We start from the raw sequence: 13,517 nt of genomic DNA on the forward strand, positions 1-13,517 counted from the left end.
CAGTCCCAGGGTCAGAAGTTATATACAGGGTCAGTAGCTATATACAGGGTCTGTTCCAGGGTCAGTAGCTATATACAGGGTCAGTAGCTATATACAGGGTCAGTCCCAGGGTCAGTAGCTATATACAGGGTCAGTTCCAGGGTCAGTAGCTATATACAGGGTCAGTAGTTATATACAGGGTCAGTTCCAGGGTCAGTAGCTATATACAGGGTCAGTAGCTATATACAGGGTCAGTCCCAGGGTCAGTAGCTATATACAGGATCAGTTCCAGGGTCAGTAGCTATATACAGGTTCAGTAGCTATATACAGGGTCAGTAGCTATATACAGGGACAGTAGCTATATACAGGGTCAGTCCCAGGGTCAGTAGCTATATACAGGGTCAGTTCCAGGGTCAGTAGCTATATACAGGGTCAGTTCCAGGGTCAGTAGCTATATACAGGGTCAGTTCCAGGGTCAGTAGTTATATACAGGGTCAGTTCCAGGGTCAGTAGCTATATACAGGGTCAGTTCCAGGGTCAGTAGTTATATACAGGGTCAGTAGTTATATACAGGGTCAGTTCCAGGGTCAGTAGCTATATACAGGGTCAGTAGTTATATACAGGGTCAGTAGCTATATACAGGGTCAGTAGTTATATACAGGGCCAGTAGTTATATACAGGGTCAGTAGTTATATACAGGGTCAGTAGTTATATACAGGGTCAGTTCCAGGGTCAGTAGCTATATACAGGGTCAGTATTTATATACAGGGTCAGTAGCTATATACAGGGTCAGTAGCTATATACAGGTTCAGTAGCTATATACAGGGTCAGTAGCTATATACAGGGACAGTAGCTATATACAGGGTCAGTCCCAGGGTCAGTAGCTATATACAGGGTCAGTTCCAGGGTCAGTAGCTATATACAGGGTCAGTTCCAGGGTCAGTAGCTATATACAGGGTCAGTTCCAGGGTCAGTAGTTATATACAGGGTCAGTTCCAGGGTCAGTAGCTATATACAGGGTCAGTTCCAGGGTCAGTAGTTATATACAGGGTCAGTTCCAGGGTCAGTAGCTATATACAGGGTCAGTTCCAGGGTCAGTAGTTATATACAGGGTCAGTTCCAGGGTCAGTAGTTATATAAAGGGTCAGTTCCAGGGTCAATAGCTATATACAGGGTCAGTTCCAGGGTCAGTAGTTATATACAGGGTCAGTTCCAGGGTCAGTAGCTATATACAGGGTCAGTTCCAGGGTCAGTAGTTATATACAGGGTCAGTTCCAGGGTCAGTAGCTATATACAGGGTCAGTCCCAGGGTCAGTAGCTATATACAGGGTCAGTCCCAGGGTCAGAAGTTATATACAGGGTCAGTAGCTATATACAGGGTCTGTTCCAGGGTCAGTAGCTATATACAGGGTCAGTAGCTATATACAGGGTCAGTCCCAGGGTCAGTAGCTATATACAGGATCAGTTCCAGGGTCAGTAGCTATATACAGGGTCAGTAGCTATACACAGGGTCAGTAGCTATATACAGGGTCAGTTCCAGGGTCAGTAGCTATATACAGGGTCAGTTCCAGGATCAGTAGCTATAAACAGGGTCAGTTCCAGGATCAGTAGCTATATACAGGGTCAGTTCCAGGGTCAGTAGTTATATACAGGGACAGTTCCAGGGTCAGTAGCTATATACAGGGACAGTTCCAAGGTCAGTAGTTATATACAGGGACAGTTCCAGGATCAGTAGCTATATACAGGGTCAGTTCCAGGATCAGTAGCTATATACAGGGTCAGTAGCTATATACAGGGTCAGTAGCTAAACACAGGGACAGTCCCAGGGTCAGTAGCTATATACAGGGTCAGTAGCTATATCCAGGGTCAGTAGCTATATACAGGGTCAGTCCCAGGGTCAGTAGCTATATACAGGGTCAGTCCCAGGGTCAGTAGCTATATACAGGGACAGTTCCAGGGTCAGTAGCTATATACAGGGTCAGTCCCAGGGACAGTAGCTATATACAGGGACAGTAGCTATATACAGGGTCAGTTCCAGGGTCAGTAGCTATATACAGGGACAGTTCCAGGGTCAGTAGTTATATACAGGGTCAGTTCCAGGGTCAGTAGTTATATACAGGGACAGTTCCAGGGTCAGTAGTTATATACAGGGTCAGTAGTTATAGACAGGGTCAGTAGTTATATACAGGGTCAGTAGCTATATACAGGGTCAGTAGCTATATACAGGGTCAGTAGCTATATACAGGGACAGTTCCAGGGTCAGTAGCTATATACAGGGTCAGTTCCTGGGTCAGTAGCTATATACAGGGTCAGTTCCAGGGTCAGTAGCTATATACAGGGACAGTAGCTATATACAGGGTCAGTAGCTATATACAGGGTCAGTTCCAGGGTCATTAGTTATATACAGGGTCAGTAGCTATATACAGGGTCAGTAGCTATATACATTGTCAGTTCCAGGGTCAGTAGCTATATACAGGGTCAGTTCCAGGGTCAGTAGTTATATACAGGGACAGTTCCAGGGTCAGTAGCTATATACAGGGTCAGTAGCTATATACAGGGTCAGTTCCAGGGTCATTAGTTATATACAGGCTAAGTTCCAGGGTCAGTAGCTATATACATTAGTGAGTCCGCCAGATCAGAGGCAATAGGGATGACGAGGGATTGTGTGAATTGGACAATATTCCTGTCCTACTAAGAATTCAAAATGTAAATGAGTACTTTTGGTTGTAATGGGAAATGTATGGAGTAAAAAGTACATTGTTTTTTTTAGGAATGTAGTGAAGTAAAAGTAAAAGTTGTCCAAAATATAAATAATAAAGTAAAGTACAGATACCCCCCCCAAAACGACTTAAGTAGTACTTTAAAGTATTTCTACTTAAGTACTTTACACCACTGAGAAGTAAGACCTATCGCCCGTGACCTCCACCACCACTTTGTGGAAAAGTGTCCATCAAACTCTACTTGATAAAATGAGTACAACTTTCTGGCATTTTAAACCATACCTGATTTTTTAAAATGATGCATACTATTAAACATTCTATTTTCGAATACTGAGAATGCGTCATGCGTGATTGCGTTGTTTCCCGTTATTTGTTGATTTCGGTAGCACATCCCCATATCTAATTGATCAGCTGTTGTCAACGCCCAAATGTAAAGTATACTTCGAAACGTTGCATACTATTAAACTTTATTTTTTCACATACTCAAATGGCCTACTATCTAGAGCTCCCGAATGGCACAGTGGTCTAAGGCACTGCATCTCAGTGCTAGAGGCGTCACTACGATCCCGGGCTGTATCACAACCGGCCGTGATCGGGAGTCCAATAGGGCGTCGCATAATTGGCCCAGCGTCGTCCTGGTTAGGGGAGGGTTTGGCGTCATTGTAAATAAGTATTTGTTCTTAAACTGACTTGCCTAGTTAAATAAAGGTTAAATAAAAAAGTATGGGTATTCGCTTTGTGTGATGTATTGCTGTCTCTACCTTCTTGACCTTCGTGCTGTTTGTGCCCATTAATGTTTGTAATGTGTTGTGCTTCTACCATGTTGTGCTGCTGTGTTGGCTTGTTGTGTTGCTACCACGCTGTGTTGTCTTGTTGTGTTGCTACCATGTTGTTGTCATGTTGTGTTGCTGCCATGCTGTGTTGTCATGTTGTGTTGCTACCATGTTGTTGTCATGTTGTGTTGCTACCATGTTGTTGTCATGTTGTGTTGCTACCATGTTGTTGTCATGTTGTGTTGTTACCATGCTGTGTTGTCATGTGTTGCTGCCATGCTATGTTGTTGTCTTAGGTCTTTCTTTGTGTAGTGTTGTGTTGTCTCGTGGTGATGTGTGTTTTGTCCTATATTTTTATTTAATTTATTTGTATTTTTAATCCTAGTCACCACAGGAGGCCTTTTGCATTTTGGTAGGTCGTCATTGTAAATAATAATTAGTTCTTAACTAACTTGCCTAGTTAAAAAAAGGTTCAATAATAAATAAATAAAAATGTAGTTCCTAACAGTTCGTGTGCACCGTTTCTCATGTTGAGTTTGTCCCACCAAGATTTACATGCTAAAATCGCCACTGGAGGGCAGACACTGCGAGATTAGCGGCAAGAGGAAATTCTTCTCAGGCAGTTTAATAGACAGCGATTGGGGTCCTACAAGCTTTTAACTCGCGCATGCGCATGAGATAATTTCTCTTTCTCGGTGGACACAATGGCGGACGTAGAGTAAGTGATTTCTTCTCTGCCAGAATCTATGCCCATCTACTAATTTAACAAATAGCCAACGTTATTTGACATTAAGTTAGTTATCGCCAGCTAAAGAACATGTTTGTCGCGTCGGTAGTGTTGAGTGGCGTTTTTTACTCTACGATATTTTTGTTGATTTGGTTGACTCGGGGCCTGGATGTGTTTAGAAACATTCCCGGCTTGCGAATCCATTTGCACATGTTTTAACCTATATGCGTGGCTCGTAGTTTTACTTGCATATTGTCAATGAGTTGTAAAGTATATTTTATGATTATTTCGCTGTTTGAGCCCCGCAATATCACAAAGTAGACTTTGCGTCTGTCTTCGGCCGGCAAAACTAACAAGCCAGGTTAACTCACGTCGGGCTCACGTTTTGGAAATGGCTAGCTAGGTAACGCTAACAGTTTCCACAACATGTTTGGTTCGTTAAGTTATTATTCCTCAGTCAGTCACTTCCATGTTAAACTATTTCCCCCCATACTCTAAACAAATTGATGCCTCTTGCAGAAAAAAGGTTCCGGCGGTCCCTGAGAGCCTTTTGAAAAGGCGGAAGGCCTTCGCCACCATGAAGACCATGCGGATCAAGAAGATGCTTGCCGAAAAAAAAGTAAGTTTGAACTAACTCAAGTACTAACCTAACTAGCAGGCATAGAATCTCCTTAGATGCATTTGATGTACTGTGTGTGTGGGGGGGGGGGGTTTAATAGCTACCCACTGTCATTCAAACTGTATACCTACAATGTGGTTAATGATGCTCAACTTTTTTCCCCATCTTATCGACTCTGGTGAAACCAGTCTGAAATAAGCCAATTTGTCTGAAACCACATAGAAATGTCTTAAATAATCATTGTTAGATTTAACATTGAAACTGTGTCGTTGAAGGGCTTGTTAGTAAGCATTCCACTGTAAGGTCTATTACACCTGTTGTATTTTGGTGCATGTGACAAATAAAATGTATTTGATCAGTTTAAACTATGTTCAGGCATAAAATTATGAATTAATTCCAGGTTTATACAAATGTGTATAAATTCATTGATCCAACACTAAATTTGGAAGATATACAACCAAGAGTGGCACCGTCTAAACTAGTAGAAGTTAAAGCAAATTAACGTACTTATTTGATCAACACTGTCAAGTCCGAGGTTATAATAATTGGCCTTTTCTCTACATTGTACAGTGGTGGGTGAATGCCCCACATCCTGCTGAAAAACTAACTCTGGTCATACTGTGAAGTTAACAAGAGGTGTTACCTAGCTGTGATGTTCTGTTCTGACTCATGGTTGATGCCTTATATCCCCAGACTCGTAAGGTGACCAGGCACCTGATCTACAAGAGGGCTGAGAAGTACCACAAGGAGTACAGGGAGATGTACCGGCGTGAGATCCGCATGGGGCGGACAGCCCGCAAGGTTGGGAACTTCTACGTCCCCGCTGAGCCGAAGCTGGCCTTCGTCATCAGGATCAGGGGGTATGTTTCTGTGGATTAGACTGCTAAATGCATATTTTATCCCTGTTATTTTTGTCAGATTTCCATGTCTGTCTCGTACACCATTACTCAGGTGCTGGGTAAAACATGGATCTATTTAAGTCGTTACCTGGACATTGATTTTATTTGTTACTTGGTATAGCCGGTGACCATGTTGTCTTTAAAACTTCTACACAATGTGGTTAATGATGCTCAACTTTTTTCCCCATCTTATCGACTCTGGTGAAACCAGTCTGAAAAATAAGCCAATTTGTCTGAAACCACATTGAATGTAAACTAAAAGCCGACTGAAATTAAGAGAAGTAATGCTGTGCTGAACAATTCTAACACTGTACCTCTCTCCCCTGCCCCTCGCCCTCTCTTTCTGCCCCCCCTTTCAGTATCAACGGTGTCAGTCCCAAGGTGCGCAAGGTCCTCCAGCTCATGCGTCTGCGGCAGATCTTCAACGGAGTGTTCGTCAAACTGAACAAGGCTTCCATCAACATGCTGAGGATCGCCGAGCCCTACATCGCTTGGGGGTAAGGCTGACATTACTACCACAGTGTATTCACTAGGAAGCCAACGGTCCAATGTAGGGAGGAACTAGCCTGAATTGGCCAACAAGAAATGCTCGTTTTCGTAGCGGAGCTTTTCATGTTGCAAACAGGTTTGTACTAATGAATACACCCCTGCTTTGATGTGGACAGGCCGGTTGAATTTGACATTTATGGTTTTGTGTTTCTTTACTTGGCACTGATTTTAAGGTAGTGGTACAACTTATTTTCTGCTGCAGTAATTGTCTGGAATTTTTACACAATGTGGTTAATGATGCTCAACTTTTTTCCCCATCTTATCGACTCTGGTGAAACCAGTCTGAAAAATAAGCCAATTTGTCTGAAACCACATTGATATTACTTGTGGCGTGTCCAGTATGAAATGAACCAAATGTTGGGTGCAGCTGCAGTAGTTCTCACTGTTTTGTTGTGACTACGCTACCTGCGTGCTGTTTCACAGATGGTATTTTCCTGCTCTTGTTTCCCAGGTACCCCAACCTGAAGTCTGTTCGCGAGCTGATCTACAAGCGTGGCCATGGCAGGATGACCAAGCAGCGCATCGCCCTCACAGACAACGCCTTGGTCGACAAGGCCCTGGGTACGCATTTACTTATAAGGGACTGAATTGCTTCAAGCGCCCATAATGTTGGAAGTCCAAGCCTTTTTCACATGTACTCTAACATAGACTAGATTTGTCAACATGATGGAACAAATCTGCCCTGTAATGATTGTCCTGTCATTCAAACTGTATAACTACAATGTGGTTAATGATGCTCAACTTTTTTCCCCATCTTATCGACTCTGGTGAAACCAGTCTGAAATAAGCCAATTTGTCTGAAACCACATAGAAATGTCTTAAATAATCATTGTTAGATTTAACATTGAAACTGCATTGTTGGTTAAGGGCTTGTTAGTAAGCATTCCACTGTAAGGTCTACTACACCTGTTGTATTTGACAAATACTATTTTGATTTGATCAGTTTAAACATGGCGTCCTCATGGCAGTTCACCCATAAAATGATGAATTAATTCCAGGTTTATACAAATATGTATAAATTGATTGGTCCAACACCAAATATGGAAGATATAGAACCAAGAGTGGCACTGTCTAAACTAGCAAAAAGCAAATGAAGGTTATTTTTTAATCAACACTGTCGGGCATTGTAGCGAATAGTCTATCATTTGTAATGACACTACTAAAGTACGTTTTGACATTTCGTAGCACCCTATCGCCTTTCTCTCTACGTTGTACAGTGGTGGGTGAATGCCCCACAACCTGCTGAAAAACTAACTCTGGTCATACTGTGAAGTTAACAAGAGGTGTTACCTAGCTGTGATGTTCTGTTCTGACTCATGGTTGATGCCTTATATCCCCAGACTCGTAAGGTGACCAGGCACCTGATCTACAAGAGGGCTGAGAAGTACCACAAGGAGTACAGGGAGATGTACCGGCGTGAGATCCGCATGGGGCGGACAGCCCGCAAGGTTGGGAACTTCTACGTCCCAGCTGAGCCCAAGCTGGCCTTCGTCATCAGGATCAGGGGGTATGTTTCTGTGGATTAGACTGCTAAATGTATATTTTTCTCTTTTTTGTCAGATTTCCATGTCTGTCTCGTACACCATTACTCAGGGGCTGGGTGAAACATGGATGTATTTAAGTCGTTACCTGGACATTGATTTTATTTGTTACTTGGTATAGCCGGTGACCATGTCGTCTTTTTGTCCTTCAAACTTCTACACAATGTGGTTAATGATGCTCAACTTTTTTCCCCATCTTATCGACTCTGGTGAATCCAGTCTGAAAAATAAGCCAATTTGTCTGAAACCACACTGAGAAAAAGACTTTGATCTGAAATGGCAGAATAGGCCACTGTGTTTAGTGATTTGGAACATGGATATCCCATTACTGTACAATAACCTTAAGCTGTAAACTTCTCTACACCAGCAATAACATCTGCTATATACAGTGCATTAGGAAAGTATTCAGACCCCTTGACATTGTTTGTTTACAGCCTTATTCTAAAATGTATTAAATCGTTTTTCCCCTCAGCAATCTACACCAAATACCCCATAATGACAAAGCAAAAAACAGTTTTTGGAATTTTTGCATATTTATAAAAACAAAAATGATTTCTACTTGCATAAGTATTCACACCCTTTACTCAGTACTTTGTTGAAGCATCTTTGGCAGCGATTACAGCCTTAAGTCTTGGGTATGACACTACAAGCTTGGCACACCTGTATTTGGGGAGTTTCTCCCATTTCTTCTCTGCAGATCCTCTCAAGCTCTGTCAGGTTGGATGGGGAGCGTCGCTGCACAGCTATTTTCAGGTCTCCAGGGATGTTATCGGTTTCAAGTAAAGACTCTGGCTGGTCCACTCAAGGACATTCAGAGACTTGTCCCGAAGCCACTCCTGCGTGGTCTTGGCTGTGTGCTTCTGGTCGTTGTAGTGTTGGAAGGTGAACCTTCGCCCCAGAGAACCTGCTTCAGAGCACCCAGGACTTCATCAATAATGTCTCTGTACATTGCTCCGTTCATCTTTGCCCCGATCCTGACTAGTCTCTCATTCCCTGCCGCTGAAAAACATCCCCACGGCATGATGCTGCCGCCACCACCATGCTTTACCGTAGGGATGGTTCCAGGGTTCCTCCAGAAGGGACGCTTGACATTCAGGCTGAAGAGTTCAGTCTTGGTTTCATCAGATCAGAGAATATAGTCTCATGGTCTGAGTTCTTTAGGTGCCTTTTGGCGAACTCCTAGCAGACAGTCGTGTCTTTTTACTGGGGAGTGACTTCTGTCTGGCCATTATACCATAAAGGCCTGTTTCCTGGAGTGCTTCAGATATGGTTGTCCTTCTGGAAGCTTCTCCCATCCCTACAGAGAAGCTATGTCAGTGACTGTCAGGTTCTTGCTCTTCTCTTTCACCAAGGCCCTTCTCCCCAGTTTGGTCCGACAGCCAGCCCTAGTTAGTCTGCAGTGCATTATTTTTTTCCTCCAATTATAGCTGTGCTCTGAAACATTCAACACTCCTGGAATTGTTTCTCTCAGATCTACGAACATATGATCTGACATGCACTGGGACCTTTTATAGATGGGACCTTTTATAGACATGTGCCCTTCCAGAATTCTTAAACTGTTTCCGCTTTGTCATTAGGGGGCGTTGTGTGTAGATTGCTGAGGATATAAAAAAAAAATGATAACATATTTCAGAATACGGCTGTAATGTAACAAATGTGGAATAAGTCGAGGGGTCTGAATACTTTCAGGAGACACAAGGTGACCATTAATTGTATTAAATGGATAATCTCCTGGATGGTGAATCCTTATGTCTTATCAATTAGATTATATCTTTTTATCCCTCGGCTCTTTGAATTAAACTGCAGATTGACCTTTTAAACACATATTAACACTCAGTCCTCACTCTGTCCTTGTCCCTCCAGGTAAATACAGTATCATCTGTGTGGAGGACCTGATACACCGTCGGGAAGAACTTCAAGTCTGCCAACAACTTCATGTATAAAGTCACCTTACCCCTATACAGATCTACCTCCATCACTCCAGTATCCCTGTCTCCTTCCCCCTATACATATCTACCTCCATCACTCCAGTATCCCTGTCCCCTTCCCCCTATACATATCTACCCCCATCACTCCAGTATCCCTGCACATTGTTAATATGGTACTGACCCTGTATATAGTCACCGTACCCCTATACATATCTACCTCCATCACTCCAGTATCTCTGCACATTGTTAATCTGGTACTGAAACTGACCCTGTATATAGTATGCTTCTCGTGTGCTTATTTTATATTTTTATTCTGTGTTATTGTTATGTTGATTACCGCATTAAAAAAATACTTCAACTACCTTTTTTTTGGTCTACATTTTATCTTTATTTTTTAAGATGTTGTATTACAGTGAACTTTGAGGACCACTGTGAAAAATACAAAAGGACATATGTATTTTTTAAATTAAAAAAAAATTATATTATATTATATTATTATGCCAGCTCCATGATGAGGAAAATACTTATTCTGTTCCGTTATAGTGAACTTTTAGGGATTCTACCTCTAACATAAAAAAAAAATGGATGGGGAGCATTTTGTCACATGTCTGTCTAACCCACAGGTGTCAAACTCATTCCACGTGGGGCCGAGTGTCTGCGGGTTTTCGCTCCTCCCTTGTACTTGATTGATGAATTAACATCACTAATTAGTTAGGAACTCCCCACACCTGGTTGTCTAGGGCTTTATTGAAAGGAAAAACCTGCAGACACTAGGCCCTCCGTGGAATAAGTTTGACACCCCTGGTCTAACCATGTGAAATGGCTAGCTAGTTAGCGGTGATGCGCGCTAATAGCATTTCAATCGGTGACGTCACTTGCTCTGCAAGGGATGCGGCTTTTGTGGGGCGATGGGTTACGATGCCTTGTGGGTGACTGCGAAGGGTCCCTGGTTCGCGCGAGGGGACGGACTCAAGTTAAATACTGTTACATCTGCATGAATTAATAAATCCATGAATTAAAATCCCTCGAAGTTCACTAATATAAATGGCCTCCTGAGTGTCCCGGTGGTCTAAGGCACTGCATCTCAGTGCTAGAGGTGTCACTGCAAACCCTGGTTTGATTCCAGGCTATATCACAGTGGTATAGGTGTCACTACAGACCCTGGTTAGATTCCATTGTAAATAAGAATTTGTTCGTAACCGTCTTAACTAGTTTATTTTTGGTTAAAAAATAAGTAAACAGTTTATTCCCCCATGGTTGTAGTTTTGGATAAAAATGGGAATGTTATGCGTTACAATGTTAATGACAATGGATTAGTGATGTACTTGTGTCACACATCTCAATGTTTACCAGCCATTTTTAGTATTTTCTTTTTTTTTTTTACAAACAGTCCCAGTCAAGTTTGGACACTCATTCAAGGGTTTTCCTTAATTTTTTACAATTTTCTACATTGTAGAATAATAGTGAAGACATCAAAACTATGAAATAACACATATGGAATTAAAAAGTGTTAAACCAATGCATTTCAATTAACAGGTGTGCCTTTGTTAAAGTTAATTTGTGGAATTTCTTTCCTTGCGTTTGAGCCAATCAGTTGTGTTGTGACAAGGTAGGGTTGATAAACAGAATAGAGCCATATTTGGTGAAAGACCAAGTCCATATTATGGCAAGAACAGATCAAATAAGCAAAGAGAAATGACAGTCCATTACTTTAAGACATGAAGGTCAGTCAAAGACCCAGAGTTACCTCTGCTGCAGAGGAAAAGTTCATTTGAGTTAACTGCACCTCAGATTGCAGCCCAAATAAATGCTTCACAGAATTCGACACATCTCAGCATCAACTGTTCAGAGGAGACTGAGTGAATCAGGCCTTCATGGTCGAAATTGCTGCAAAGAAACCACTAGTAAAGGACACCAATAATAAGAGACTTGCTTGGACCAAGAAACATGCGCAATGGACATTAGGACATGGTCCCGTGTGGCTCAGTTGGTAGAGCATGGCGCTTGCAACGCCAGGGTTGTGGGTTCAATTCCCACGGGGGGACCAGGGTTCAATTTCCACTGGGGGATCAGGATGAATATGTATGAACTTTCCAATTTGTAAGTCGCTCTGGATAAGAGCGTCTGCTAAATGACTTAAATGTAAATGTAAATTAGACTGGTGGAAATGTATCCTTTGGTCTGATGAGTCCAAATTAGAAATGTTTGCTTCCAACCGCCGTGTCTTTCTAAGACGCAGAATAGATGAACGGATGATCTCTGCATGTGTGGGTCCCACCGTGAAGCATGGAGGAGGAGGTGTGATGGTGTGTGGGTGCTTTGCTGGTGACACTGATTTATTTAGAATTCAAGGTACACTTAACCAGCATGGCTACCACAGCATTCTGCAGCGATGCGCCATCCCATCTGGTTTGGTCTTAGTGGGACTATCATTTGTTTTTCAACAGGACAATGACCCAAAACACACCTTCAGGTTGTGTAAGGGCTATTTGTCCAAGGAGAGTGGTGGAGTGCTGCATCAGGTGACCTTGCCTCCACAATCACCCAACTTCAACCCAGTTGAGATGGTTTGGGAGGAGTTGGACCACGGAGTGAAGGAAATGTAGACAAGTGCTCAGCGTATGTGGGAACTCCTTCAAGACTGTTGGAAAAGCATTCCTCATGAAGCTGGTTGAGAGAATGCCAATAGTCTGCAAAGCTGTCATCAAGGCAAAGGGTGGCTACTTTGAAGAGTCTATAATATATTTTGATTTGTTTAACACTTGTTTGGTTACTACATGATTCCATATGTGTTATTTCATAGTTTTGATGTCTTAACTATTATTCTACAATGTAGAAAAGAAAAACTCTTGAATGAGTAGGTGTGTCCAAACTTTTGACTGGTAGTGTATATCTGTAGCTTTTATAATGTTTTTGTAAACAGTTTAGTTTTTGATGTTTGTATCAAGACATTGGATATGTCTTGGCTAAACGTTCCAGCACTTTGGAGAGGTTAAATAAACACCTGGTTATCCCCCGACACCACCACAATGTTTGAGAGACGTTGGTGTTGTAAAAATTTAGTTTTTATAGTGAAAAAATAACTTTTAGGTACATCCAGTGGGCAAAAACAGTGAAATGAACACATTCGGACACTTTGGAGAGGTTGAAAGGACACTTGAATGTACCCTGGATTCCCCATAACACCACCACATTGTTTGAGTGAGGTTGATATGGTAGAAATTCGGTTTTTATACTGAACAAATAGCATTTATGGATTGCAAATATGTAATAGCACTGGAATTATCTAATTTACAGACATATGCCACTTTGGAGAGGTTTAGAGACACTTGGAAACGTCCCGTGACCACACCTGACACCACTTACTAAAATATCTGCCCATTTCTAGTTGTTAGGTCTATCAATCCCTTTTTCTCTTTCTGAAATTGTTCACATGTTGTGGAAGCCATCTGATGTGTTTCCAGCTCTAGTCATCAATAATTCACTTATAGCTTGTCAATGAAAGATGACTTTCAAAATCAAGTACATGTTTTATTTATTTGGTGTGTGCTTGATCTTGTGTATTTTTAACTACAGTATGTAACTCCTATCTTCTGATAATTTCCTCATAATCTCCCAGATGTATTCTTTCCAAATATACCAAGTTTTTGAATGTCAGAACCATGTAAATACACATGAATAGCAGTTACTTTTTTCCAGACACGGCTCCGCTGATAACCAGGTGTAACAGTGGTAAGGATTCACTCCATGGTGCTGAAAAGAAAGCTCCGCTGTTGGGACAG

The 13,517-nt window shown here is 42.0% G+C and overlaps 5 non-coding genes and 1 pseudogene across 5 annotated transcripts; all 6 read left to right on the forward strand.

Annotated features, from left to right (window-relative positions):
* Positions 1-4,113: 4,113 nt before the first annotated feature.
* LOC129858938 (60S ribosomal protein L7-like) lies at positions 4,114-10,096 on the forward strand (annotated as a pseudogene).
* On the forward strand, positions 4,950-5,039 carry LOC129860246 (small nucleolar SNORD12/SNORD106). The gene has a single exon (XR_008760339.1). It is a non-coding gene; the product is annotated as a small nucleolar SNORD12/SNORD106 (small nucleolar RNA).
* On the forward strand, positions 5,872-5,963 carry LOC129860242 (small nucleolar SNORD12/SNORD106). Its single transcript, XR_008760335.1, has one exon. It is a non-coding gene; the product is annotated as a small nucleolar SNORD12/SNORD106 (small nucleolar RNA).
* LOC129860243 (small nucleolar SNORD12/SNORD106) lies at positions 6,491-6,582 on the forward strand. Its single transcript, XR_008760336.1, has one exon. It is a non-coding gene; the product is annotated as a small nucleolar SNORD12/SNORD106 (small nucleolar RNA).
* On the forward strand, positions 6,987-7,076 carry LOC129860247 (small nucleolar SNORD12/SNORD106). Its single transcript, XR_008760340.1, has one exon. It is a non-coding gene; the product is annotated as a small nucleolar SNORD12/SNORD106 (small nucleolar RNA).
* LOC129860249 (small nucleolar SNORD12/SNORD106) lies at positions 7,970-8,061 on the forward strand. Its single transcript, XR_008760342.1, has one exon. It is a non-coding gene; the product is annotated as a small nucleolar SNORD12/SNORD106 (small nucleolar RNA).
* Positions 10,097-13,517: the final 3,421 nt, after the last annotated feature.

The sequence above is a fragment of the Salvelinus fontinalis genome, chromosome 7, assembly GCF_029448725.1.
Source record: "Salvelinus fontinalis isolate EN_2023a chromosome 7, ASM2944872v1, whole genome shotgun sequence".
NCBI classification, from domain to species: Eukaryota; Metazoa; Chordata; class Actinopteri; order Salmoniformes; family Salmonidae; genus Salvelinus; species Salvelinus fontinalis.